Below are 8,152 nucleotides of genomic sequence, written 5' to 3'. Positions count from 1 at the left end.
TTTAAAGCAAACCTGATTTACTTCCTCATAGTGGCACTAGTAGTGCTACTCTTATATGACTGGTGCAAAATCTGAATAGACATCATCTTTCAGATGTAGAAACATACCTACGAACTTTCATTTTGTTTCACACATTTCCCCCTTGGTGCTGTGATTTTTTTTTTCCATCAGTGACTCAATAAATTCAATCAGAAGCAATTTGAGCTACGCATGCACCTCTGTTGGCACTATTCCCTGCCAATGCCTCATTCCAACCCTCTGTCAAGAAGAGACTTGATCCCATTTTATAATAAGGTTTTCAAGTGCACATATCATATTCTAATGACATCTGTGGACCATTCCATGTCAAAACAGCATGTGAGCCAAAACAGCTAAGTGTCATACTTTGCTGAAAAGTGATCTACATAAAAGTTTATACAGCCTAGGTTCATATGCAAAACAAGCACAATGAGAAAAAGTTAATCACCTACTGAAAAGAAATCATACTAATATCATGTAACAGCATTTCTAGCCTTCAAGATGGCCTCAGTTCAGCAATGAAGAGAGTTCACATATTTCTTTAGGTATGCGATATTCAGCTGAAGTCACTCACTGATGATTAGATTTTGGAGTTACCAACTGCGGGAATGTTGCCTGCTACGTTTTACTGGCTTTTTCAAATAATCCCAGACATTTTCTATGGGATTAAGGTCAAGTGATTTAGTGGGCCCATCAAGACACCGTAGGATATATGAGTATTCATTAAACCAGGAACAAGTGTGTTCAGCTCTGTGAATACAGCTGTTGTCATCTTGGAATTTGGAAGAGGCCACAGTATACTCATCATCAGTTGGCCATCAGAAAAGTGGAAATACAGATTCTGGTTCATTTTCACATTAATGTGAATGAGAAGGCCCAAGTCATTGAGCGAAAAAAAGCACCAAAGCATCCTTGAACCACCTCCAACTTGAAACAAGTCCTTCACACATCACATGCTTAATGCCTAATTGGGCCACCTGTGCAGTCAACATCTTACAACATTTGAAAAGAGGCAAAACTGTAACTTATCACATCACACTAAACACCTCCAGTCAATTACTGTACATCTCCTGTGTTGTTTGTCCCACTGAAAATGCACATATTTATGCATTGCTGGAAGCAATGGTCTGTCACAAGATACCTCACTCCAAACGTCCATTTCATGCAGATCCCTTCACAATGTTCACTCAGGAACTGGCAGAGATGGACCTGAGCTCACTGGCAGCAGCAGTTCCTATGGGTTTGAAACATATAAGGCCTGACACTCATCTCCAACCTGTGACGGTTAGTATCCTTTTACGACCTCTGTTCTCATATCACGTTACATGGCTGTGAGTGGTATATGTTGGACAGTCCATACTGATACACCAATATATTGGACAACTTTGTTCGTGGCATGGTCAAGGCTACATTCTGTAATTCTATCACATCAACATCTTACTCCTGCAACTTCCTGCATTGATTCCATACAGCTGACTGGCCCTTCAGTGTCATGACTTAAATCAGCACAATAGGGCCATGTGAGCACCTGGAGCCACTTCTGTCCTAACTACAAACTCTAGAATGATCCATATACTCTTTTAAAGGGGGTGACTAATACAGGGTGTCCCACATAAAACAGGTATACATAATGTACCAGTAAATCATCCCTAATCAAGTTGCTTGTGAGGTGGCAATATTGTCTTGAAATGCCCATGACCATCATTTCCAGCCTCTCTTATAAACAAGGACCTACATATTTCTTAACATTACTGTCAACTATTCTTTCTTTGTCAGTTCATCGTTACTTGAATCTTGGGTTTGAGGCATACCAGTTTTATGTGGGACACCCTGCATTTTGTTTGGTGAGCTTACTTTCCTTGAGATCACAGTAGTGTTTAAATAATGTAGGGCTGAGATTGCCATTTTTGAGAACATGCATCAGAAAATGTGTGTACAACATTTCCAGAAAAGTAAATATAGATCTACTTCTAATAGTTATGTATGTTGAAATTTGGTATCTGGTTAATAAACACACATACTGAACCATTCTGCCAGTTAACAGGTTTACATTTCTAAAATTTTAAGTTATTTAAAATATAAATTTGTATCAATTCTTCAGTTTTGTGAATACAGTCGACTATGTACTTGAGAAATACTTTATTTCTGAAGAAAAAAAAATCTGAACACTTGAATTTTCCAAATCTGCAAGCCTGTGTTCCAGACAATGTATTCTAACAGGTACCAAAGGAATTGCCCCCTCCCCCTTCCTCCACCACTCTCTCTCACACTGTGTGTATGTATTGTAATATCCTAAAACTAATAACAGTTAAAACACATGCTTGTCACAACGTATAGCTGTTCTGGTGCCGAAATGCAGTTCGTGATTAACTAAAAGGAAAACTCCAATGTGAGGATGAAATCTCTCATAAAAGTGGGTGATATCAGACTGCACATCACTAGCAACTGTTGTTTCACTTTTAAAAGAATTTATCAATAATCTTATTGACAGAAGTTTGTTTTTCATATGTCCTCATAGTTTCATTGCACAAATTTGGGCTCAGTTTCTAACATAATGCAAACAGAACTTACTACATGAGTGTGCTATTTAGGTAGATTTTTTTTTTTTTTTTTTTTTTTTTTGAGCACTGCAAGATTACAATGGGAAAACAATCAAATTACACTTCATCCTGTTGCTGTGTATACACTGAAGAAGCAAAACGTTATGACCATCTGCTCAGTGGTGTGTTGGTGCACCTTTGGAGGAAGGAAGAAAAGATTAGTGTTCAGCATTCCGTCAACAGCATGGAGACTAGACAGGGAGCACTAGCTTGCATTGTGAAAGGAGGGGAAATCATACTGGCATTTGCCTGAAGCGATTTAGGGACATCACGGAAAACATAAAACTAGGTGGCCCACTGCCAATTTGAACTTTTGGAACACAATACAGCAGTGATTAAGTGTGGCATGGATTTGATGAGTCCTTTGTATGTGTCCAGAGGTATAATGCACAAGACGTCTATGTACAGTTCATGCAACTATCATAAAATATGGGCTGGTGGTTTGCGGGCACAGAGCTGGCACCTGATAGTGTACCAGACATCAACTGGAATTCATTCAAAACACTGTACGGCAATTCTGACCTTGTGACATGGACATTTATCCTGCTGGGAGATGCCATTGCCATAGTGGAAGACATCAAGAATGAAGGGATGCAAGGGGCCTGCAATAATGTTCATGCAATCCACAGCCACGGTTCCTTTGATTGCTACCATACGTCATACGGAACCACAAATGAATATCCCTCATACCATAATACTGTCCCAACAGGCCTGCATCCATAGTGCAGTGCACATTAAGAACAGTTCTTCATACGGATGACAACATAACCAGGCCCGGTATAACAAGAAATGTGATTTATCCAACCAAGAAAAATATTTCCATTGATCCACAATCCAATCTTGATGGTCCCGTGCCTGTTGCAGTTGTAACTGATGATGTTACTGGGTTAACATGGGAACAAACGTGAGGTCGTCTGCTGCAGAACCCTATGTTCAACAATGTGCACTGAATGGTGTGTTTTGAGACCCTTGTTTCGGCACCAGAATTTCCTTTATTGTCAGATCTGCCACAGATTGCTGTCTATCCTGCTTTACAATGTGACCTCCACATTATGTGATGAAGTGTAGACATTGAGCACCTTTCCTACTCATGATTTCATTTTCTTCAACAACTTTCCATAAATGCTCTTAACAGTAGTATGCAAACAGATGACCAGCCTTGTCATTTTTGATACACTCAATTCCAGGTGTTGACCCATAATACTCTGTCCTTTGTCAAGTTGCTTATGTCAGTGGATTTCCCCATTTTTGTCACATATAAGTCACCCAGCAAAGCAGATATCATGTGACAGCAGGTGACCATCTGACATAGTATATGTCATTCCACCTACATACTCCATATGATGACAAGCAACTCTGAGACTTTCCTCTTTTCCTCAGCAGACATGGTCACATTACAAATCTGAACTGAAATTGTTGTAGAATAGAAATGGTATGTTTCTGCACATGGGTTCCTATTCAAAATATTATGTACTCACTCCCCTCTACAAGTCCTAGAAGTTTGTAATGGAAATTCCCAAATTTTGAATTCTTCAGTGATGGAGCTGCATCACAATACAAACACAGAAAAAAGGGCCACCTCATAAATTTTAAAGAGATTTTGGGATAGAAACAAAGTAGTATTTCTTTGGAACCAGTCAAGGAAAAAGTCCATCTGATGGCGTAGGTGATACAACAAATTGCCTTCCTGCCAATGTCAGTTCCCAAAGGCCAGATGGCAACAAATTCTAATAGCAGAAGATCTATTTAATTTTGCCGAAGAAAATATTCCAGGTCTGTTCATCAGTCAGTCACAAGTACTAGGAACTGAAATATTGGTGCTAGAATGTTTCACCAATGGCACGAAAATCCCTCATACAAGAGAAAATCACTATTTCATTCTGGTAGACTCAAAATCACTGCAAGTTTTGAGTTTGTGAGTCAAGATATTGCTTTCAAACACATTTCTTCATGAGTCAGGACAACAGTTTATTCTGTAAGAAGAGATTGTGTTTTAAAGATATGGTGACATTACACCAACAATGAAAATAGTGATTGCTTAATAAAGTTTATGCATCCAGCTCTAAGTATACCTAACCTCTTGTATACTGACTCTCCAGTTCCTCTCCCCTTACCACAGGTTGCCTGCTTGTCACTGTCAATGCCACCTCCTGTACATTGACATCTCCAATGCCCATGAGTTCCCATCATTGAACACTACCTTTCCCACTGCCAGACTGACTCCAAACTTACAGCTCCCTGCCTTGTCTCTATGACCAACGATAGCCTCCTTTCTCACAATTACTTCTTCTTTGAAGACATCACCTACAAACAAATCTGCAATACAAACATGGGCACACACGTGACACTGTCCTATGCCAACATGTTCATATGTCATCTAGAGGAATCCTTTCTAGCCATCCAGAATCCTAATTCAATGGAGACGTCTTCATGACCTGGACTGAGAGTAAAGGCACCGTGTCCACACTCCTCTGGAACCTCAACATTTCCCCAATTCACTTCACCTGGACCTCCGAGACATAGCAAGCCACCTTCCTCAATATTAATCTCCACCTTATGGGAGGCTCCAACAGTACTTTATCCACATCAGACATACCAACCATCGAAAATACCAGCTATTCCTACAACTCTCAACCATTCCACAACAAGCCCCTTCCACACAGCCAAGCCACCCACAGTAATTGCATCTGAAGTGACCACCAGTTCCTCCCCAGTCCCTCACATACTCATTGAGTAGCCACCATGGAGTGCCTCTCTCATGACTCACTACACCCTGGATCAACTGAATCACTTTCTCCACTAGAGTTTTGACTAACTCTCATTGTGCTCTAAAATGATTAATACCCTCCCCACTACACTCCACAGCCCACCCACAGTGGCTTTCCACCACCAAATCAACTTTCACAGTATCCTTGTCCATCACTATTTTACCCCTGCTCCCAAACAGTTGCCTGATGCCTCATATTCCTGTAAAAGTTCTTGATGCAAGACTTGTCTCATACATCTTCCTACTACCACCTAATCCAGTCCTGTCACAGGAATTTTCTAGCCCATCAAAGGCAGGGCCACCTGTGAAAGCAGCCATGTCGCCTGCCATCTTAGATGCAATCGCTGTGTGAAATTCTATCTCACATAACAACTAACAACCTGTCTATCCATGTGGATGGCCACTGCCAAACTGTGGCCTAGAGATAGCTGGACAACTCAGTTGCTGAGCATGCTGCACAACATAATGTGGATGACTTCAATGAAAAATTATGGTTAGTGTCATCTGGAATCCTTCCCACCACCAACAGCTAATCTGAACTGTGCAAGCCCAAACTCTCTCTCCTTTGTTCCTGTAATCCCCCTTGGCTCAATCTTTGCTAATCGTCATTCTCCAACACTTGCCTGTAAGCTCATCCCTGTTCTCACTCCACTCTCACACATATCTTCTATCTTCCCACACCTCCAGCACAGTCTTTGGGTGGACTTTGATTGATAGCTTAGTTTACTTTTAAATGTGCATGTCTGGTACTCCACACCTCTTCTATCGGTGAGTAGCAATTTATCATAATTAATATTGTTATTAAAAAAACAATAAACTAGTTAAAAAATTTAATTGAATAAAAAAGAAAATTTATGTTCATTTTTGGCTAAAAAGAGAAAATCTAGTAACATTTTTCACTCATGTGGCAAATTTGATAAATATTATTTGCAAGTTTCATCACTGATTAAAGGTAAATCTTACATTTTTTACAAATTGATAATTAAAATCAGTAATCCATTTTTTGAATTAAAAGGGTACATCTGTAGATGAAGTGTGTGTGTGTTGTTTGTTATATTTACAAATATAACATATTTAGATATTTTGTGGCTAAATTGAAAGTGCAAGTAATTAAATTTATTTCATGTTTAGCCATGTCTTGTTCATAGATTATACAACTAATTGAGACAAAAAACTTTTCAGTTTTTTTCTGAAGTGTCCATATTTTTGTTGTCACAAACTTTCAGAAGATCTGAAAGAAAGGTTAACAAATTTTGCATTAAATTTGCTGATTTGACATGGATTGACCCATGTAGAACAATATTAGACTCTGAAAGTACCTAAGAAATAATGAAAAACAGCAAATAAATTTAAACATACAATGGAAATTTATTATGACAATAAGTACAATGAATATGTTATGAGTGGTATTTATTGGTCAACATACAAAACTGGGTACAATTCTGCACTAACATACACATTTAGGAATACATGTAATACTGGTTAAGGCCTAATTAAAGACTATAATGAAATGAAATAAATTGGTGCACTTATTGCTCCTATACCACCACCACCACCACCACCAGCACTACCACTGCAAAATTCTCAGAAGCTGTGCAATCTGTTACTAAGAATGATGATAATTTTTATGGAGCTGTTCAAAGAAATTTAGTTTCATACTTGCTTCATGACTCTACATTTTTCATCACTATCGTACCCATAATTTATTCTTTCCTTCTTGTTATTTTTCATCTCCTTTTATTGTGCAAATCAGCTCAGTCTGCAGTAATATCTGTGGTGATGACAGGAGGGAATGGGGGCTGAGAACAAAGAGAAACTACTTCTCTATATCTGTCAGGGTTGACACAACATTCAGTTTCATGTTCAGATTCAACCACTTGTTGCTTCTTATAAATGTAAATATGCCACTGGTTAATTCCACTTGCACTGAGACAATAATAACATTGTATATCTGCGTAAATGTATATGAGTGGCGTACTACAACAGACAAATTGTCAAAGCCAGTCATATTGTGTGGTCATGCTATAAAAAAGCAACAGAGTTCGGAAAGCAATGCATGACGAAAAAAAAAAGATTAAAATGGAGGGTGAACAATCATCAATTACTATAAAATTAGCACGTCTGAGGATGGTCATTCAGTCATAAAAAGGCAAACTGTGGTCACACCGTAGGGTTTACACTGTGATGGGTTCATTTTGAGATAGTGAGGAAAATCTGTGCATAAAATTACTTATTGCACAGACTACAGTAAGTCTTGTTTTGAGGAAGAGAAAATGTAATGGGAGGAAAAAGGTATAGAAAGAGATGAAAGGCTACAGCAGGAAATACTTCTGTTTGCATGTAAATATCCTCCTAGTAATGAGTGAAGCATTATTCTAACAAGATGACATCTGACTATTTCATAGAGTGATGTATGAACTGTTGTAACGGAAGAGATCTGCTGTAGTTTACCCACTATGGTGGAAAGAGTGGTGATACTTGAGAATTACAGCTCAGAAATGTAAGTAATGTATTTATAGTTGTTCTTTGTTCATCTTAATCATTTTCTGTTTAGCCTTCTCTTTCACTTATTCTGATGTGATATTTTATAAAAGGAACTTGACTGATAACAAGAATGTTTTTTTAAAAAGTACTAGATGAAATTGTTTTGGTAGATGTAGATTGTTTATTTTCTAATCGAAGAAGAAATTGAGACCGCAATAAAAAGAGTGAGCAGAGTCAAATTGATTTAACTGAAAAGGATGGAGCTGAAATATTTTATTTCAAT

The sequence above is a fragment of the Schistocerca serialis genome, chromosome 2 (genome assembly GCF_023864345.2).
Source record: "Schistocerca serialis cubense isolate TAMUIC-IGC-003099 chromosome 2, iqSchSeri2.2, whole genome shotgun sequence".
Lineage (NCBI taxonomy): Eukaryota > Metazoa > Arthropoda > Insecta > Orthoptera > Acrididae > Schistocerca > Schistocerca serialis.
The sequence above is the reverse complement of the archived record's forward strand: the minus strand, read 5'-3'. Positions refer to the sequence as shown.